At 43.3% G+C, this 22,253-nt stretch overlaps 1 long non-coding RNA gene across 2 annotated transcripts; it reads right to left on the minus strand.

Moving 5' to 3' along the window:
• Window positions 1-822: 822 nt before the first annotated feature.
• LOC142741067 (uncharacterized) lies at window positions 823-21,445 on the minus strand. Of its 2 annotated transcripts, none has more exons than XR_012880988.1 (3): window positions 21,347-21,445; window positions 4,650-4,802; window positions 823-1,160 (listed from the first exon to the last, which is right to left on the minus strand). It is a non-coding gene; the product is annotated as an uncharacterized LOC142741067 (long non-coding RNA). The 2 variants fall into 2 exon arrangements; XR_012880989.1 differs by lacking the exon at window positions 823-1,160 and adding an exon at window positions 3,761-4,064.
• Window positions 21,446-22,253: the final 808 nt, after the last annotated feature.

The following is a 22,253-nucleotide window of genomic DNA, read 5'->3' on the forward strand; positions in this document are numbered from 1 at the left end:
CTCCATTTCCCCTCTAGCCGTCCTTTCCATCTCCAAAATGGTGTGTTTTCTGCCATTTTAGGTAGAAAAAAATTCTATTTGCTCACCATTTAGGCAAAGTAGAAGGAAGGTATATTATGCAGCTTCTCAAACTCTACCTTGAAGAGCTTGTATTTTAGGTTTGTATTTTACAGTACTGTCAGGCAAGCATATCAAATTCAATCACACAATATTAAAATAAGTAAGGAGCATGGATACATATCAGCATTACATACACATGGGAAGAACTTTTTATTGTCAAACCTTGCTCTAAAGAGCTTAAAAAAAATACTTTCAATTCATTAAAGCTCATATCCGACTACCTTAATTCATTTACCCTACCTTAACAACTAACAATGTCACTTGTTGTGATAATTGACTTTTAAGTCCTAAAGCTGGTTACATGAATGCAATGGGGGAATTTATTAGGACTGGCATTTCATATACCGGTTTTAAACAGAAACCTTTAGAAGTAAGTTGCCATAAATTTACTAAGAAGCGGACGGCTCTTAATAAATCTGCCGCAACATGGGCTGTCAGGGCTCCACAAACTCAAAGCTACGCCAGATACAAGCTTGCATAGATTTCCGCTATGATTTACACTAATTTCTGTGGTGTTTATATTGAATCTGTCGTGCAGCAGAACCCCCTACCGCTGGGACCCACTTTCTGTTTGGAAAGAGGCGAAAGCAGCATAATTTTCCCAAAAAACATAATTTTTTTTTTAAAACAGGCGTGCAACATAATTTGCAACTTTTCTTCTGTCAGATAACTACCGCAAGATATTTAATAAGTCTCCCTCAATGTCTTTATTTTGACCCATTACATTGCTTTACAAAATCAAGTATTATAAACACATCTACTTTTGAGTTACTTTGCCAAAATTGTCAGCAAATAGAATAAAAAACACCTAGGAAAAAAAATGCAATTTAAAAACACCGGCCTCCTCCATTTCCCCTCTAGCCGTCCTTTCCATCTCCAATATAGGTGTGTTTTCTGCCATTTTAGGTAGAAAAAGAAAATAATCAATTTTCTTACCATTTAGGCAAAGTAGCAGGAGAGTATAGTATGCAGCTTCTCAAACTCTAACTTGGTAGGGAGCTGTCTGGTTTTCTTCTTTTAATAGTAACTTTTTATCTAGTCTAGAACAACATATTCAATCACACAATATTAAAACACACGTAAGAAGCATGATTATATATCAGCATGGCTCTTATTAAATTTGATACAACTTTGGCTGTCAAGGCTCCACAAACTGAAATCGACGCCAGAAACAATCTGCCATGGATTTCCGCTATAATTTACGCCAATGCCTGATGTAACTTATAGTAAATCTGTCGAGCAAGAGGACCTCACCTCCCGTTTTGCATATAACCAATGGGTGGAATTAAAAAAGACTGGCATTTTTATACGCCAATATTAAACCGAAGCCTACTGAAATAAGCTTTGAACTATTCGGACCCCGGCCTAGAGCATCGGTAGCACTCTGGCCGGGGATTCCAGTACTAGTGGGGCCCCTGACGTTACCGCCTTTTTATGTACAATGACGTCAGGGGTTCCCTCTAGAAGTCGAGTCCCCAGCATTGGCAACGCTCTGGCCTGAAATTCTCGCATTACAAAGCCCTTAATATTACTATCTATGTAACGTCAAGGTTTCCTCCAGGAGCAGAATCCCTGGCCAGAGCATTGCCAATGCTCTGGTCGGGGATTCCAACATCTCAAAGCCTCTAACGTCATTGTCCATATTTTGACCCTGGCATCAGAATCTCCCTCCAGGAGCGGAATCCCCAGCTAGAGCAATGCCGAGGTTCTGGCCTAGGATTTCGGCATCTTAAAGCTCCTGAACTCACAGTCCATTTATGGATAGTGTTGTCAGGGTCTCCTCAAGGAGCGGAATTCCCAGCCAGTGCGTTGCCATTGTTCTGCCTGTGGATTCTGAGTTTTTAAGCTCCTAACATCACTGTTCATATATGGACAGTGATGTCAAGGGCCTTCCCAAGACAGGGGCCCCCAGCCAGAGGGCTTTCGATGCTCTGGCTGGGGACTCCATAGTTGAAAGCCCCTGACATCACTGTCCATATATGGAAAGTGACATCACAGGCTCCCTCAAGAACCGGTTTTCCCTGCCACAACATTGTCGATGCTCTGGCTAGGGATTCCAGCATCTCAAATCCTCTGACGTCACTGTCCATATATACACAGTGACGTTAGGGGCTTCCTCCAGGAGCAGAAACCTTGTCCAGAGTGTTGCCGATGTTCTAGCCTAGGATTCCGGCATCTTAAAACCCCTGTAGTCACTGTCCATATATGGACAGTAACGTCAGGGGCTCCTCCAGGGGCCGAATCCCAGGCCAGAGCAATGCTAACGCTCTGGGTGTGGATTCTTGATTTTTTTTAAGCCCCTAACATCACTGTCCATATATGGACAGTAACGTCAGGGGCTTTCCCAAGCCTAGTGCTTAAAGTAGCTCTGTGCCCGAGAAATTCAGGTGACATATCCCACTGTATGCGTATACAATGGGATACGTCGAGGCCTTCCGTTGGAGGTATACGTACAGTCCTCTCCCGACGTATACCTCAGACGAAAAGAAAAAACTTAATGTGAACATACTCTAAGAAGCCCACAGCTCTGAACAAATTTGGCGCACCTTGGGTGTTCAGTGCTCCACAAACAGATACCTACGCCAGCTAGCATAGATTTCAGCTATAATATCCGCTGGTGTAAATTATATTAAATCTGTCATGCAGGAGGTCCCCTCTCCCGCTGGTACCAACTTACTATTTAAAAGATGCGAAAACAGCATAAAGTCTCAAAAAGCTAACAATGTTACTCAAAACAGGCGTGCGTGAAAATTTCCCATTACATTACTTCACAATATCATGTATTATAAAGACATTTACTTTTGAGCTACTTTGACTAAATCGTTAGCAAATGGAAAACAAAAACACCAAGGAAAAACATTTCATTAAAAAACTACGGCCTCCTCCATTTCCCCTCTAGCCGTCCTTTCCATCTCCAAAATGGTGTGTTTTCTGCCATTTTAGGTAGAAAAAATTCTATTTGCTCACCATTTAGGCAAAGTAGCAGGAGGGTATATTATGCAGCTTCTCAAACGCTACCTTGAAGAGCTGTGTGGTTTGTATTTTAATAGTAACTTTTTAATCTAAAGTTACTTTTTACTCTGCCTGACTTGGTATTTATTTGTTCAGAGTTTCAAGCTCACATTGACTTGGTCCTCCCCTATAGGACCTCTCTATCTGTTGAACTAAGTATCATTACTAAAACTTATCTGAATCTGATTCTTAAACATCTAGTTACTACTTCTGATCATACAGTACAGTCAGCCAAGCATACCAAGTTACCAAGTTCTATCACACATTATTAAAATGAGTAAGGAGCATGGATATACATATCAGCATTAGATACACATGGGAAGAACCTTTTTATTGTCATACCTTGCTCTAAAGAGCTTAAAAATATATACTTTCAATTCATTAAAGCTCATATCCGACTACCTTAATTCATTTACCCTACCTTAACAACTAACAATGTCACTTGTTGTGATAATTGACTTTTAAGTCCTAAAGCTGGTTACATGAATGCGATGGGGGAATTTATTAGGACTGGCATTTCATATACCGGTTTTAAACAGAAACCTTCAGAAGTAAGTTGCCATAAATTTACTAAGAAGCGGACGGCTCTTAATAAATTTGCCGCAACATGGGCTGTCAGGGTTCCACAAACTCAAAGCTACGCCAGATCTTGATAAAAAAAAAATAACTCATAGCGGATACCTGAACTTTTAAGGTGCTAGGTTTTAGTCCTTTTTCCAGGCCTGATTGCAGAAAGTCCAATATCTGTGCAATATTAGGATGATGAACATCGGGAAAGGAGTCGCCACACCAGGATAAGAATTTCTTCCAGACCTTCCCATAGATGGCGTTAGTGACATTTTTACTACTTTTTTGTAGGGTTTTTATGACTGCCTCTGACAATCCTTCGGCTTTCAGTATCAGGCCCTCAGAAGTCGACTGCACTATTTATTCTGTCAAAACAACGGCGGAACCTTTTCACAACGGTGACAAACGGAAACCATTAGCAACGTTTCCGTCACTATTGAGATCAATGGTGATGCAAACGGAAACTAAGGTTTCCGCTTGCCTTTCCATTGAGGGGTTTCCCCGATGGAAACCCTCAAAGGAAAGACAACGCTGATGTGAACACAGCCTTAGAGGGCATCTCAACCCATAAAATGCTGTATTTGGTATTCTTCCATAGTCTAAATTTTTCTTTTTGTCATGCATGTAGCCATATAACTACAATCAGGGGTGCACCAGGCTGTTAAGTAAGTTCTTATGACCTCCAGGTAATGCTGGAGGTTTCTGACCTATAGCAGCATTCATGGAAAGAAATCAACATTAGCTTATTGTATATTGAAAGCTGCTGCAGCGCTCAGGAGGAAGGACGTTACAGCAGCTTGAGTGGCCATACAATAATTAGATATGAAAAGGGGGACATGGTTTTGAAATCTGCTGTAACTCTTGAAACATGTAAGAAACATGTAAAATGGCCTAGAGAAAGTCTGAATGTGACCCCCTGCCCTGGCATACAAAACTGGAATGGTCTTTACCTGTTTCCCTGCGGTGAACTTTCCTGCAGAGCCTGTGATTATGATGTGAAGATCTTGTAGCATGAAGAAAGTGGTGGTCTTGTCTGAGAACTGAACAGGTCTGATGGGACGAAGACTGATCTACACATAAGAGCTGCTGCATCAGGTGCTTGTCTGTAAAAAAGACACATCACAATGCCTTAGTATTCCATCAGCTGTGATGTCATCAACTGAAGGGAGAAGACTATGATGTCAACTGTAGGGAGAAGCCTGTGAGTGCTATAGATGAATATCCATGAAGAATTCATCATTTGTAGAGCACTGAAAGCAGATCATTATGCTTTATAAACAAATGTACATTTTGAGGCAACTCTGTTAGTAGAAAAAAAAAACACATCGTATACCATTTTACACGTTGGCAATAGAGTTCAGAATCACTACTGTAGGATTATACTGGAACAATTGTGAACTTATTAAGGTTGCAGCATGCTTGGCCATTTTTATTTTTTTGCCTTCTGGCCATAATCTTTTTTTTATTTTAATGTCTACGTTTCTATTTGAGGCGTTGATTTATTTTTTCAGGACAAGGTGTAACTTTTTTATGCATCACGTTTACGCTAGAAGACTTTCACTTTTGATTAGCACTTTAGAGCTTTACATGTGTATTATTTTTATAATATTTTTTGTGCTGTATTAACATAATAGCCCAGCGGATCTCTACCTATAATATGCTGCCCTTCAGGAGTATTCCCAGGAACAATCCTCACTTCCTCATGTCTCATGTTAAAAGTGACACAAAGGCCTCGTTTACACAAGCGTGATATACGTGCGTGCGACGCGCGTGCTTTTCACGCGCGTCGTACGCACCTACATTAGTCTATGGGGGCATGCAGACAGTCCGTGAGTTTTGCTCAGTGTGAGTCCGCTGAAAAAAACTCACGACATGTCCTATCTTTGTGCGCTGTTCGGGCATCACGCACCCATTGAAGTCAATGGGTGCGTGAAAACCACGCATGCCGCACGGAAGCACTTCTGTGCGAACTGTGTGATTCGCGCAACAGCTGTCAAACTCTGAATGTAAACAGAAAAGCACCACGTGCTTTTATGTTTACAAACATCCAAATGGAGTGTCATAAAGATGGTGGCTGCGAGAAAATCTCGCAGTCGCGCATCATACGCTGATGACACACGGAGCTGTTAAGTGCCTTTTGTGCACGCAAAACGCAGCGTTTTTTGCGTGCGCAAAACGCACACGCTCGTGTAAATCAGGCCTAAGGGTATGTTCACACGGCTTATTTTCAGCTGTTTTTCGGGCTGTAAACGCATTGAGGAAAATGAGGAAAATGAGGAAAACCCGCAACAAAATAGCAACAAATCCGCAGCATAAATTGACATGCCATTGATAGGTCAATTTATTAAATTTTTTGCTGCGGAATTGAAACCTAGATCAAATAGCAAATGTTGCCACTTTTGTGGCGGAAACGCTGCGATTCTGCTTCAAAATTCACAAAAAAGCTAATGCTTACCTCCAGCCTTTGTCATAGTGACGCGTTTCTCTGTTCTGAGTGACACCTGGCCTCCTGGGATGACGTTTCAACCCATGTGACTGCTGCAGCCAATCACAAGCTGTGGCGGTCAATTGGGCTGCAGCATCATTCCAGGGGGCCAGGCTGCACTGAAACAGAAGAAGGTGTTGCTATGACAACAGCCAGGGGTAACTATCAGCTTCTTTTATTTTTTTTCAAGCAGTGTTTCTGCAGCGGAGATTCCGACTGAAAATCGGCACCATGTGCACTTTTTCAGGCGGAATTCCCTGCAGGTTCAAGGTTGGATATGTTGTGTAGCCTAAAGCTGGGTTCTCACTGTGCAGATTTTGCAAGTATTTTTTAACCCAAAACTAGGAACGGAACCTAAACAGAAGAAATATATAAGGGAAGGCCTTATAGGTCCGCTCTCCTTGATCCAATTCTGGCTTTGGCTTACAAAATGCTGACAAAATCTGCAGCAAATCTGCACTGTGGAAACCCAGTCTTAGGCCTTATTCACACGAACGTGTCCGTTTTATGAGCGCAAAAGTTCAGTGTGGCATCTGTATATGGTGTGTGGCTGCGAGATTTTCGCTCAGCCGGCATCATTATGACACTCTGTTTTTATGTTTACAAGCATAAAAGCAGGAGGTGCTTTTCTGTTTTCATTCATTTCTTTTACTACTTTAGCGCGCATAACGCGCGGCACCCGGAAGTGCTTCCGTGTGCCGAGCGCGATTTGCACGGACCCATTGACTTCAATGGGTGCGTGCTGCGCGAAACACGGGCAAGTATAGGACATGTCGTGAGTTTTACGCAGCGGACACACGCCGTGAAAATCATGACATGTCAGAACGGCCCCATTGACTTACATAAGTCCGTGCGACGCGCGTGATTTCCACGCGCGTGATTTCCACGCGCGTAGGACGGACGTAATACACGTTCGTGTGAATAAGGCCTAAGGGTGTGTCCGGATGTGGCAGTTTTTCTGCCGATTTGCGGCGTGGGTTCTGCATCGCAAATCCGCAGCAGTTTACAGTACATCAAAAGAGGATGGGGTTTTCAAAACCCCATCCACATGTAGCAGAAGACGACCGCAATAACAGCGGAGCATTCTGCTTATTTCAAATCTGCAGCGTGCTCATTCTGTTGCGGAGAAGCCACGGATTTTCACTGCGGATTCCAGCCTTTGCAATGCATAGGCTGAAACCTACATCAAATCTGCTTCTAAATCCGCAACTAAATCTGTATGTAACATATGTGGATTTTCCAAGAATTTGCATCAAAATCTGCGGGGAAATTGTCCGCTAAGTCCCCCTATGGAATACAGGTTGCCCAGGTTCCTGAAAGACAAATCTGCCTAGATATAGTGCAGTTTGGTAGCGACGAGGGGCATTTATTTAGGGGGATTAAGTATTAAGTATAAAGCAGATCTCTATTACAGTTTCACATGGTTTGTTACCCAGCTTTTCTGAAACCCTCAAAGGCAAATCTGCCTAAATATGACACAATTTGAGAGATAAGAGGGGGATATATTTAGTTTGGTTTAATGTTTAGCAGTATCTACTACAGATTCTCATGGTTTGTTACCCAGCTGTCCCAGCACCCTGAAAAGCTTTGCCTTATCTATGGCACAATTTGGTAGCGAGGAGGGGCATTTATTTAGGGGGATTTAGTATTCTACAGTCTCTATTACAACTTCACATGGTTTGTTACCCAGCTTTCCTGGGATCCTGAAAGACATATCTGGCTAGCTAAGCTACAGTATGCAAAATGTATCACTGCATAAAAAGGCAGGTGTGTTAATCGCAGCTTCACAGCGATTCTTGGCTCCTGATTAGGAAATCTGACTAGTAATGCTACGATATAGGAGATGTAGATTTATCAATGCAGGACTAGGCAGATCTGGCAGTCTGGCGCCTGGGAAAGATTGGTAACAAACTCTGTGGGGCAGTGATGGATGACATATCGGTCATATAAAACACACACAATACTGCTCTGATACGTTGAGTGTATCTATCAGATAGTATCAGGGCAATATGGCTTGTGGTCACCATTGCAGATCCACAGTGTTGCTGTTCTATGAGAGCTGAGTGACTAGTCGTTCTAGCTGTGTATAAATATATATATGTATATATATATATATATGTATATACAGGCCATGCTCCAGGTTTATGTGGGCCCTTGGGCGACAGGGCGACACAGACTTAGTAAGCCCCTTTGCGGGGGAACTCACAGCGGCAGTAAAATGTCAGAAAACGTCATTTTTTTTTGTCCCCATATAGACATTAGGCCCTGTTTATGCCCTCATATAGAATTTATGCCCTCAGTTTGTACCCCCATAAATTTAGTGCCCTCTGTAGATAGTGCCACACAGCCCCCCTCCCAGGTAGTGCCAAATAGCCCTCTCCTCCCAGGTAGTGCCACACAGCCCCCCCTCCCTGGTAGTGCCACACAGCCCCCTCCCAGGTAGTGCCACACAGCCCCCTCCCTGGTAGTGCCACACAGCCCCCATCCCAGGTAGTGCCATGCAGCCCCCCTCCCAGGTAGGGCCACAAAGCCCACTCTCCCAGGTAGTGCCACACAGCCCCCCTCCCTGTAGGTAGTGCCGTTGGGGTTCCCTCTAGGAGTAGAATACCCAGCCAGAGCATTGCCGACGCTCTGGCTGGGGATTCCACTTCAGGAGAAGCCCCTGACATCACTGTACATATATGGACATTGTTGTCAGGGGCAACCCCTGTGCCATAGTCCCGGGCAGAGCACTACTAGCACTCTGCCTGAGACATTTGACAGGGCTCAGGAGTGAAAGAGTACCATGTAAAATTGAGGCCTAATTTGAAGATTTACAAAGTATTGGTTCACAATTGCAGGGCTCTGATGTGAAATAATAAAGGAAACCCCTGACAAGTGACCCCATTTTGGAAACTGCACACCTCACGTCATTTATTAAGGGGTGTAGTGAGTATTTTCACCCTACAGGACTTTTCCATAAATGATTGCGCTGCGGATTGTTGCAGAGTAAAATTTTTAATTTTTCCCTAGATATGCTATTTCAGTGGCAAATATTGTTAAAAGGGTTGTCCCGGGTATGAAAATGCCTTATATGTGGAAGTAAACAGCTATTTAGGCACTGTCACGGCGCGGGGTGTGGACCCACTGAGCCGTATCGCGTAGTGGGATAGCAGCTGGCCAACTAGGTGCAATACAATGTCTATAGTCCAGAAAGGGTACCTGAGGCAATGTAGACAGTAGCGGTGACACAACTTGACATTCACTGTAGATGGCACAGTAGATGCAGCGGAAGACACGACTTGACTCTCACTGTAGATGGCACAGAGGAACGGTAGCACAGGTAGTGCTCGTGCGGGCGCGCGCGCCCTGCAGGAAACAGTCTCAGAACCCGGAAGTGAGTGCCGGCATCTCCCTGGAGGGAGATGCCGCCGAGAACACAGACGTCCATGGCCGCGGCCGTCAGAGGGTAAGTCTGAACTAGGGTCCGCGGCCATAGACGTTGTAGGGTTCAGAGGGGAGGGAGCGCCATTTGTCTTTTGGAGAGTGGATTTGCTTGGTAGTAGTTTTGTTTGAGTATTGCTGGTATTTCCGTTTACAATGTGAGGGTACATGTAAGCTGGGCAGAGTACATCAGGGACATAGTCAGGTGGTATAATAATCGGGTTAAAAAACCCAGTAAAATAATCCATAGATGTGTGTTACGCTGTGAAGCAGAAAATCAAAAAGCACGGCGCCACATAGTGCAGGTCAATGAGGTTAAAATGGAATATTGGACATGGTCTATTGTGCTCACCACGATAATGCTTGGAAAAGGCAATGAAAAAGTCCACAGGTGCTGCTGCCAGGATCCAAACCGGTAAACCAAGTGGTCACCGCTAGTTAGAACGTGAAGAGGTAGTGGAAAAAGGGAGGATCCTGTGAGGCGCTGCTGCGTGGCTGTTGAAGGAACTCAGCGGTGGTAGACAAAATGATATAAATAAATATATGTTTATTGAAAAACATTAATAATAATGGCTACGCATTTCAACGCTGTACTAGCGTCTTCTTCAGGCCGTTAAAATAACGGCCTGAGGAAGACGCTAGTACAGCGTTGAAATGCGTAGCCATTATTATTAATGTTTTTCAATAAACATATATTTATTTATATCATTTTGTCTACCACCGCTGAGTTCCTTCAACAGCCACGCAGCAGCACCTCACAGGATCCTCCCTTTTTCCACTACCTCCTCACGCTTTGAAGCAATCCTTTCTGCACAGGCCAGTGTCGCACTGATAAATAGTCCTTACTTATTCCCTTTTGTTCCATACTCCGCACCTTTGCAGTTTGGGGAATTTTGATGGGAAAGTGTTGTCCTGGTATAATACGGGCACCCTCGCTTCCAGCAGATATGTTTGGGGCCCCTCCTTGCGGGACGAGCTATAGTTTTTATTTTTACCATTTTGGGGTACATGCGACTTTTTGATCACTTTTTATCCTATTTTTTGGGAGGCAAGGTGACCAAAAAACTGCAATTCTGGCATTGTTTTTCAGGTTTTTTTATACAGCGTTCACCATGCGTTATAAATTACATGTTAACTTTATTCTGCGGGTCAGTCCGATTCCGGCGATAACTAATTTATAGCACTTTTTTATGTTTTACAACATTTTGCACAAGAAAATTACTTTTGTAAAAAGAATGTATTTTTTCTGTCGCCAAGTTGTGAAAACCATAACGTTTTCATTTTTTCGTCGATGGAGCTATATGAGGGATTGTTTTTTGCGAGACGAGCTGTAGTTTATATAGGTACCATTTTTGGATACATGCGACTTTTTGATCACTTTTTATTCCAATATTTGTAGGGCAAAGTGACCTAAAAAACGATATTCTGTTTTTTTTATGTTTTTTTTTTTTACACCATTCACCGCGTGGAATTAATAAAATAATATTTTTATAGTTTAGGCCGTTAGGGTATGTTCACAAGGCCTATTTTCAGACGTAATTCGGGTGTTTTACGCCTCGAATTATGCCTGAAAAGACGGCTCCATTACGCCTACAAACATCTGCCCATTGCTTTCAATGGGTTTTACGATATTCTGTTCCCACGAGGTGTCATTTTACGCGTCGCTGTCAAAAGACAGCGCGTAAAAAGACGCCCACGTCAAAGAAGTGCATGTCACTTCTTGGGACGTTTTTGGAGCCGTTTTTCATTGACTCCATTGAAAAACAGCTCCAATAACGTATGTAAAATACACAGCGAAAAACGCGAGTAGTTACAAAAAACGTCTGAAAATCAGGAGCTGTTTTCAGGCGAAAACAGCGCCGTAATTTCAGATGTATTTTGCTACTGTGTGAACATACCCTTACGGACGCAGCGATACCAAATATGTATGGTAAATTTTATTTTTCAATAATAATGGAAGTTTTCCGTGCTAGGCAGACTAGCCAGTATTAGGCCTCCGGTTGTCATTGCAGCCACCGGAACCCCTGCAATTTCATTGCTGGGGTTCCGATGAGCTGCAAACAACTTAAAGAGGCTCTGTCACCAGATTATAAGTGCCCTATCTCCTACATAATCTGATTGGCGCTGTAATGTAAATAACAGCAGTGGTTTTTATTTTGAAAAGCGATCATTTTTGAGCAAGTTATGAGCTAGTTTAGATTTATGCTAATGAGTTTCTCAATGGACAACTGGGCGTGTTTTTACTTTTTACCAACTGGGTGTTGCACAGAGGAGTGTATGAGGCTGACCAATCAGTGACTAATCAGCGTCATACACTTCTCATTGTTCCAGCCTAGCATGATCCACAGCACAGTGTGATTGTGCAGTGAAAGAAGTAAACACGCCCAGTTGCTAAAAACACAATACACGCCCAGTTGGAAATAAGAGAAAACACGCCCAGTTGTCCATTAGAAAGGCTCATTTGCATAAATATAAAATTGCTCATAACTTAGCCAAAAATGATCGTTTTTCAAAAAAAATTTTTTTTACTGTTATCTACATTGCAGCGCCGATCACATGCAATAGGAGATAGGGATTTGACAATCTGGTAACACAGCCTCTCTAAATGCAGCGATAGTTTTTGACCGCTGCATTTAAGGGGTTAATAGCGGGGATCGAAGCTAATTTCGGTCCCCACCATTACAGCCGGATGTCAGCTGTAATACACCACTGACATCCGGTGATGATGGCGCCGACTCAGGACTAGCACTAGCACTAGCTTTCCATGACGTATCCATACAGCAAATGTCGGGAAGGGGTTAAATAGAGAAATATTTACATAATAAAGCTGTGGCCACTTCCACTTTACCACACAAGGTGTCTTTGGTTTGATTTAAGGTAAAATAATGGTGTAATAGGCCCATGGCAAGTTGGTTTTAACCCCTTAAGGACACGGCCAATTTTAGCCTTGAGGACAGAGCAATTTTTTTTACATTTCCCTCTTTGCATCCCGACGCTCATAACGCTTTTATTTTTTGTACGACATAGTTGTATGAGACTTTGTTTTTTGCGGGACGAGTTGTACTTTATGTACGTACCATTTTTTGGTACAAATACATTATCGTTTAATTTCTATAAATTTTTAATTAGATTAAAATGCAGAAAAAAAGCAGTTGCGCAGCAGTTTTAATATTTATTTTTTTACACCATACACCGATCATCATAAATAATGTTATACATTTGTTGTACACGTTGTTACGGTCGTGGCGATACCAAATATGTCTATATTATTTCATGTTTTGGGACTTATATTTTAAAAAGTTTATTTATTATAAAAAATGTGTGTTTCTGTGTATTTTATTTACTTTTTATTTATTTATTTACCATTATTTTTTTTTTACATTCATTTAACTTTTTTTGTTAATCCCATAAAGGGATTTATCATTTTGATTTTTATTTTGTAAATGTAATGTACTGGCATAGATCTATATGCCAGTACATTAGCCTGTTACTGATTGTACACAGGCAGTTGTTAGGGCATACCTCAGAATGCCCTAACAACAGGAAATATGTTCAGACAGCCCTGGGGTCCTTCACTGGACCCTGGGCTGTCTGGCCATACGAGTTGTGGGCTTTGATCGCGTCACAGTTATTTTCTGTGACGCGATCAATGTGCAGTCCCCTCTCTTTGAACGCCACGATCAGCTGTCATCGCGGCGTTCAAAGGGTTAACAGCGGAGAGAAGATGTTTCTCTCCTCTCCGCTGTCAGAGCGGGGCTGTGGCTGTGTATTACAGCCGTTGCCCCACTCTCGATCGCACACACAGAGACGGCACAGACAGCTGTCACACAGGACGAGTATGCTCGTCCTAATGCGCGAAGTGCTCGCCGCTCAGGACGAGCATACTCGTCCTGTGTCGGCAACCAGTTAAGTTGGTGAATGTCCTTGCAGTCTCACAGCAGAATGGTAGAGCCACAGATCCTATGTAATGTATCCACGGGCTAACTGAATATGACTAAACATGGTGGCAGTCATGTGACCCTCCTCTCTACATACACACACATACATCATGTGACACCTAGCATTAACATGACATACATGTGTTGGAACCGCATAGAGGACACATCCATGGGCTAAGTGAATAGAACTAATGGTAGAATAATGATGACCAACCACATCACTGTTCGTGTATTTACTAAAATGGCCGCCTCTCTCTAGGTGATATTTAAAATGTCTGCCTGTCTCTAGGTAATGTTATCATGTTGTTAATAAAGTTAGCTGTTTTAAAAAATAAAAAAAAACACATAGAGGAGACATATAGTATTATGTAAGAGCTGCTTCTACACAGACACTGACAGACATGATGAGAGGCTGCTGGTAGAGGGAATATTTATAAAGTCTCATGCACACGGCCGTAGCCATGTGCACGGTCCGTAATTACGGGCACGGATGGCCACGGACTGTCACCCATGTTTGCGGGACGTGCTGCCATTATAAAGTATAGGAGCACGGTCCGTAAATTCAAAAAATAGTCCTATATTTTGCGGTTCATTTCTACGGCCCATACACCTTCTTGTAAATATACGGGAAGGTGTCCGTGGGCCATAGAAATTAATGTGTCAGTATTTTTATCTGCAATTATGGATCCGTAATTGGGGATAAAAATGATGGTCGTGTGCATGAGGCCTAACTTCTGTTCCTCAGTAAAATGCTAATCACGGGTTAGATACCTGGACAGTGTTACCTGAATGCTAGGGGTCACATGGAGTGTGTGCGCGTGCGTGAATGTATCACATGACTCTCCCCGTATTTAGTCAATTCAGTTAGCCCATGGATGCATTACTATGGACTATACTTTTATTATTATTTATTTATTTTTACAGTGGCAACTGCACTGATATGAGAAAGGTATGTGAGCAGAATTTCTAATACATGTATATTAGAAAACTGTATGATTTCCTATTCTATAAATAAATGAATCAAATAAAAACTGGACAACCCCTTTAATAAATTTGTTGCATCTTCGGCTGGCCATGTCCCACAGAGTAAAATCCAGTTTGTGACGTAAATTGTAGTAAATCTTTAGCACCGTGGGTGGCCGTCCCTCCTGCCAAGCCGCTCCCATTTTTTTTAAAGTGGCAAGAGCATTTCAAAACAACAAATAAATCGCAAATAATTCCGCAATAGGGCGTGCGCCATAATTTTTTACTTTTTAATGCCAGAAAACTGGGGTGATGCCCTTCATAAGTTGCAAGGTCTGAAGATCAAAACTAAAATCGAAAGTAGTCCAATGTTTACATCACAAACAAACACTTCATAAATTATTGTAAAAAATAGATTATCTACTTTATTACATATACATAGGATGTGGTTTTAGCATACAAAGTGACTGCAAGACGTCCTCAAATACAGTAGTAACCACAGTATATACAAATCCAATGACAGCCAGTGTCTTCCACTGCAGTGACAGCCACAGTGCACCCCCGATCAGCCAGTGTCCCCAAATACAGTAACAGCCACAGTGTCCCCAAATACAGTGAAAGCCAGTGTCTCCAAATATACTAACAGTCACAGTGCCCTAAATACACTGACAATCACAGTGCTCCAAATATAGTGACAGCCCCCCAGCATAATTTACCTTGTCTATTGGTGAATCCTGTCTAAGGCCTCATGCACACAACCGTAAAAACACCTGTTATTGCGGGTCGTAATTACGACCCGCAATAACGGGCTCATAGACTTTTGTTAGCCACGGGTACCTTCTCGTTTTCTCACGAGAAGGTGCCCGTGCCGTTAAAAAAATAGAACATGTTCTATTTTTCTATTTTACGGGCCGTGCTGCTATACTTTATAATGACAGCACGGTCGTATACAGCACGGTCGTGTGCATGAAGCCTAAGAGGAAGCATCACTTCCAGAGCAGACTCTTTGTTGGAGATGCTGCCACCTGCTGGCTATACTTGTTCTATGTCTTCTATATAACAAGTAAATCTTTCACAACTTGCCCAAAGACCACCTGCCGAACTAGGTTTCGGCAGGTTTATAAGATGAAAAACTGCCAGGCTGCAAAGAAAGCAGCCCAATTTGCCAAGTTGGCAACCCTGCTTAGGACCCTAAATAAATGGCAGATCTGTGAAAAATGTATTTTATTAGATATTCTGACCACATAGTGGAGCATACATTAACCCCTTTCCGTCGTAAACAACTTTCAGATTTTAATTTTAGTTTTTTTCTCCCCACCTTCCGAAAGCCATAACTTTTTTTTTTTCCGTCTATATTGTCCTATGAGGGCTTGATTTTTGCGGAACGAGTTGTAGTTTTTCGTAGCACCATTAAATGTAATGTACTAGGAAACGGGAAAAAAATTATTTGTGGGGTAGTAAATTAAAAAAACAGAGATTCCTCCATGTTTTTTTGCGCATCGTTTTTACGGAATTCACTGTGTTAAAACAACATGTTAACTTTATTCTGCAGGCCAATACGATTACGGCGATACCAAATATATATAGTTTTTTCTAGATTTTACTACTTTTACAAGTAAAAACCTAAGTGTAAAAAATAAAATTTATTTTGTATCGCCAAATTCCGAGAGCCACAACTTTTTTATTTTTCCGTCGATTAAGTGGTATGAGGGCTTATTAAACACCTTATTAAACACCTGCATTAACCCTTACTTCACCACCTGCCCGGGGCCACTTCCTTACAGTGGGACTCTGTGAGGAAAGGGGGCACGAAAGATGGCCACAGGCTCTGTAGGGTAGCGGGGTAGCACAGGGTGACAAGCAGGCACTGCCTACTCTTCAGCTTCTTCTGCTGGCTGGGCTGGCACTGCTGTACAGGGCTGGCTTCAGACTGGTGGCAGGCACTCAAGACTCCTGCCTCAATCAAAGCTCTACGTCCTCAAACATACAGAGACACCCTTGTCACTGTAAGGCTTTATTCAGACGAATGTGTAAAAGGTCCGTGCAACGTGTGTGATTTGCACGCGCGTTGCACGGCCCTATATGTGTCTATGGGGCCGTGCAGACATGTCCGTGATTTTTGCTCAGCGTGAATCCGCTGAAAAAAAGTCACAACTTGTCCGTTCTTTGGGCGTTTTGCACGCATCACGCACCCATTGAAGTCAATGGGTGCGTGAAAACCACGCATGCCGCACGGAAGCACTTCCGTGCGAACTGCGTGATTCGCGCAAGAGCTGTCAAAAGGATGAATGTAAACAGAAAAGCACCACGTGCTTTTCTATTTACAAACATCCAAACGGAGTGACTTTGAGAAGAGCGAACCCAGACAACCGAACCGAACTTCACCGGGTTCGGCCGAACTCGTTTTGGCCGAACCCGGCCAAAAAATTTCCGGTACGTGACGTCCGGATATAGTCACTGTCCAGGGTGCAGAAAGAGTTCAACTGTTTCAGCACCCTGGACAGTGACTTCCGATCCCAATATACATGAACGAGTAAAAAAAAAAAAGTTCTGACTTACCGATAACTCCCGGCTTCTTCCTCCAGTCTGACCTCCCGGGATGACAATTCAGTCCAAGTGACAGCTGCAGCCAATCACAGGCCAAGCACAGGCTGCAGCGGTCACATGGACTGCCGCGTCATCCAGGGAGGTGGGGCCAGATGTCAAGAGAGGCGCGTCACCAAGGACGCGTCACCAAGGACAAGTCACCAAGGCAACGGCCGGGAAGTTCTCGGTAAGTACGAACCTCTTTTTTTTTTTTAACAGGTTGCTAGATATGGTGATCGGAATTCACTGTCGAGGGTGCTGAAAGAGTTACTGCCGATCAGTTAACTCTTTCAGCACCTTGGACAGTGACTGACGTCGGCTAGAATCATCTCTATGATGGCGGCTGCGCGAAAATCACGCAGCCGCGCATCATACACGGATGATACACGGAGCTGGCAAGTGATTTTTGCGCGCGCAAAATGCCGCGTTTTTGCGTCCGCAAAAACGCCACGTTCGTGTGAATCCAGCCTAAGGGTAATAGCAGGCATTTACGTGTGAAAAGACAGACTGTTTTCAAGAGAAAACAGCTGCCTCGTTTCAGACGTAAATGCTCCTCCTCGTATTATGCAAGGCGTCTGTGACGCTCGTAAATCTTGAGCTGCTCTTCATTGAGTTCAATGAAGAACGGCTCAAATTACGTTGCAAAGAAGTGCCCTGCAATTCTTTGCCGAGGCAGTCAATTTACACGTCGTCGTTTGACAGCTGTCAAACGACGACGCGTAAATGACAGGTTGTCTGCCCAGTACGTCGGCAAACCCATTCAAATGAATGGGCAGATGTATTGTAGCCCTATTTTCAGACGTAAAACGAGGCATAATACGCCTCGTTTACGTCTGAAAATAGGTCGTGTGAACCCAGCCTAAGGAGGGAAAAGACAGAGTGGGAGGGGCTAGTATGAGTGGGGGCGGGCAGGGCCGCCATCACTTTCACTTTCCATTGCGGGGTTCACCCGACAGAAACCTCAGACGGAACCCCGGAACGGAAGCGAACGGTGATGTGAACCGGCCCTAACACAAAAGTTTTGTATTTTTTTAAGCTGGTTCACAAAAACAAAAAAAATCTAAATTCTACTGGACCAACTGCCTATTTAGAGACAGGCAGCAGCTCCAGGAGCGCATCATAAGGGACACACTAGGCGGATATGCTGAGTAAAACTACACAACTTATCCGCCCTGGTAGCCGCAGGGAATTCTGCCAGCAAAACCGCACCAAATAGTGGCGCAGGTTTGGTGAGGCATGTCCGCTGCGGGAATCCTGCAGGGAAAAAAAAGTTTAGACTTGCCCCGGCCGTATTTTAGGTGACGCATCTCTCTCTTCTGAACGTAGCCCCGCCTCCTGGGATGACGCTGTAGACCATGTGACCGCTGCAGCAGTCACATGGGATGAAACGTCATGACAGGAGGCCGGGCTGTGCTAAGAATAGAGGATCGCGTCGCCTAAACTACGGGCGGGGTAAGTATAAACTTTTTTATAAATTTAAAAAAGTACCTTTTTTTTTTCCTCATTTATGATTTTTGCGGCAGAACCGCAGCATTTCCGCAACAGAGGAGCAGCGATTCCACAGAATACATTGACACGCTGCGGCTTAAAAAGCCAAAAGCCACACTGCAGGTCAAATTTTTTTTGCAGCGTGTGGATGAGATTTGTTTAAATCTCATCCACTCTGCTGCGACTGTAATACGCTGCAGATTTTCCACAATAAAATGTGTTGCATAAAATCCGCAGTGTTCATGCCTAGTGTGTTCCTACCCTAAGACCGGATTTACACGAGCGTGTGCTTTTTGCGCATGCAAAAAAAGTGGCATTTTGCCCATGCAAAAGGTCCATAACAGCTCCGTGTGGCAGCAGCGTATGATGCGTGGCTGCGTGATTTTCGTGCAGCCGCCATCATTATGACACTCTGTTTGTAGCACGTGGTGCTTTTCTGTTTTCATTCATAGTTTATACTGCTGCGGAAGCGCTGGGCGTGATTTTCACCCACCCATTGACTTCAATGGGTGCGTGATGCGCCAACCACGCACAAATATAGGACATGTCGTGAGTTTTACGCAGCGGACACACGCTGCGTGAAAATCACTGACAGTCCGCAGGGCCCCATAGAGTAACATAGGTCCGTGCGAGGCGCGTGAAAATCACGCACGTTGCACGGATGTATTACACGTTCGTCTGAATAAGCCCTAACAATAAGGCCCAGTTCACAGAGTTTTTGGGCCTTGATATTGACTCGGACACTGCGTCAGAATCAGCACCAAACAACTTCCAAAACCGCCTCCCATTGATTTAATCTGAAATCAATGGGAGCCAGTCGCGGAAAAAAGAAAAAGCAGCACGTCCTTTCTTGCCGTGGTTCTGCCTCTGACCTACCATCGAAATCAATGGGAGGCAGAAAATGCATTTTTTTGTCTGCTGTCCTCAATCGCCGCGGGCAAAAAACGCGGCAAGATAGTGTGGGCAGGTCAAAATCTGCCTCAAAATTCGGTGCGCGGTTCCAGGCGGTCGCGGGTGCGCGGGCGGGCGGTCACGGGTACGTGCGGTCGCTGGTGCGCGCTGGTGAACGCATGCGCGGGCGGTCGCGGGTGCGCGCTTGCGGACGCGCGGGAGTTTGCGGATGCGCGCGATCGGTCACGCGGGCGGTGTTTGACGGCCCCCATGACGAGAGGGGGGCCCCGCAGCTCACGACATTCCTTTGGTGAAAAAAACGAGCCCCATTGCAGGGGCCTGTTTTTTTTCTACCAAAGGCAAGTCGCGGCAGTTGCCGGTCCCCTCACATCAGTACCCCTAATACCCCCCTGATGGCGGCCCTGGGTAGCATGATATAGTGCTGGACGGAGTACCCTTAACAGGCGGTGCCACGGTAGGGGGGCCCAGAAAATCTAGCTGTATGGGGCCCTCAAATTCCTGATGGCGGCCCTGGGGGCGGGCATTGGCTGTTGCTTGGAATCCGTTTAGTTTCAACGTATAGGTCAACGGAACAGGGCTCTGCGATGCTATAGTGCCTGTTCCATTCACCTAAATGCAGCTATATGGGCCCTATAGTGTTAGGATATCGGTGGACACCTTTATGAGTTTTACATGTTAGCGGTTTCCTGGAGTTATAAAACTTGCACTAAGTTTCAGGCTGTAAATTTCATTCAGAAGTATTGCAATGTATTATGTTAGCAATCAGCATATTGTATGTTACAATCCCGCAGTAGGACTAAAATAAAAACGTAAAAACAAAGTTTAATGGACTTTATAGAAAAATTTAAAAAGAAACTAGTTTCCCTTACAAAATGCCTCACAGTACAAAAAAAATGTAAAAACTACAAGATTGGTATCGTCGCATCTGTAGCGACCTGTACTATAAAAATAAAACATTATTTATCCTGCACAGGGAATGACGTAAAAAACAATGTCAGAATTTCTGTAATCTCGCCTCCCAAAACAGCAAAAACAACTAATCAAAAAACAATGGTGAAAAAAAAGTTTCATTCTCAGAATGCAGTGTTTTTAAAAGTTTTTATTGTGCAAAACTAATAAAACAGAAAATAACTCTATATGTTTGCTATCGCCATAATTGTAACGACCTCCAGAACAGTTATGTAATTTGTACTGCACATTGAATTCTATAAAAACAAGACTAAAAGTTGTTCAATACTTTTATGTACCCCAAAAAGGTAAGATTAAAAAATACAACTCATCCTGCACCAAATAGGCATTTACAAGGCTGTATCGATGAAAAAAAACCAAAAAACTATGGAAATGTGGAGATGAAAAAAATCATTATGTGTACCCCAACATGGTACTGTTAAAACATACAATGATTACACTTTCTAATATGCATGCTGTTTGCTTTTGCACAGGTCAATTTAAATAGAGGGGGAAGCAAATATTTGTAAATCTGTCATTAACAAGAATACATAAAAACATGGGATTTATTTTGTTATTAAGACATTTATCATTGTCAAAGAAGTGTTATCCATGTCATGTACAGATAAAGTACAAAGCTGCCTGTACACGCTGCGGCCAAACAGCAGTAGATGTCGCATAGCCAAGAACTGCTTAGTAAATCCGCAAATAAAACTGCGTGGGTTTTGCCACCCGGCAGCTGCCATTGTTCAGCTGCAGGGTGCATGGGCACCATAACTGTCAGTTAGTCACATGGCTGCTTAACATTAAAGCAACAACTGAACAGTTCAGCCCCATCTGTTGTGCTGCACTGCATAGTGTGAATATATTGACCTGTGTGTAGTGTGTTAGGAGTAGCGCTTACCGATAGATGTACAAGAGATCTGTGCAGTCAAAACCAGGTACATATGAAAGGAGATAATGTGCAGGACATTGCTCCTCAGAAATCACGAGTCACTGGAAGAGCCGTTACAACTCAATTGATCGCGGCAGTTGGCCAACGGTCTTACCAACCAGTCCAAATCATAACAGGGCGTACAACCAATCACTGCCAGACATGTCTGTCACATGACCTCTTCACTGCAGCCAATTGTCTTTCAGGAATTATCTTTAAAACTGGACAAATATAATTTTTATCAATAATGTTTTTGGACAGTAATTTCATCCAAATCAAACAAAGCAGATATTATAATGTGTAAGGAAGGGAAATCCCATAATGAAAATGTTCCCAGTGTATTCATTTTCAACAACTGTATGTGGCAGTTTTTAATGCCAAATTCCCAGTGATCTGGACCACGACTTCTCAATCTTTTACTACTGGGTCCTGAACCAGCCAGAACATGGCGATGCCTGGGCCTAAGAAATGGTCGCTGTCCATGCCAAGATGTTTAAAAATATTTATTTCTCAATTTGTCATAATGTGTCATTGTTGTGCAGCAACAGATGGCATACAGTAGATTAGAATATTCCTTTCTATGATTTTTCTTCTTTGTTCAGAAAAACTATGTTCACGCGGGGGTGTATTTGTTCCAGATTTTCTGCATGTATTCTTTATCAACAATCTGCAGCAACCTGCATTGCAAGTTTTCCAAACCTCATTCACACATTGCAGAAAAAATCAGCAGGGTTGTTCGGGCTTGCAGATTTGAAAACCCACAGCATGTTCTATTCTGTTGTGGAAAGGTGGAAGAATTTGTATTTGACCCTTGCCATAACAAATCCATGGTTAAATCCAAGTAAAAATCAGCTTCAAAATCCTCAGGGGTGTGATG

Source organism: Rhinoderma darwinii, chromosome 2 (genome assembly GCF_050947455.1).
Source record: "Rhinoderma darwinii isolate aRhiDar2 chromosome 2, aRhiDar2.hap1, whole genome shotgun sequence".
Lineage (NCBI taxonomy): Eukaryota > Metazoa > Chordata > Amphibia > Anura > Rhinodermatidae > Rhinoderma > Rhinoderma darwinii.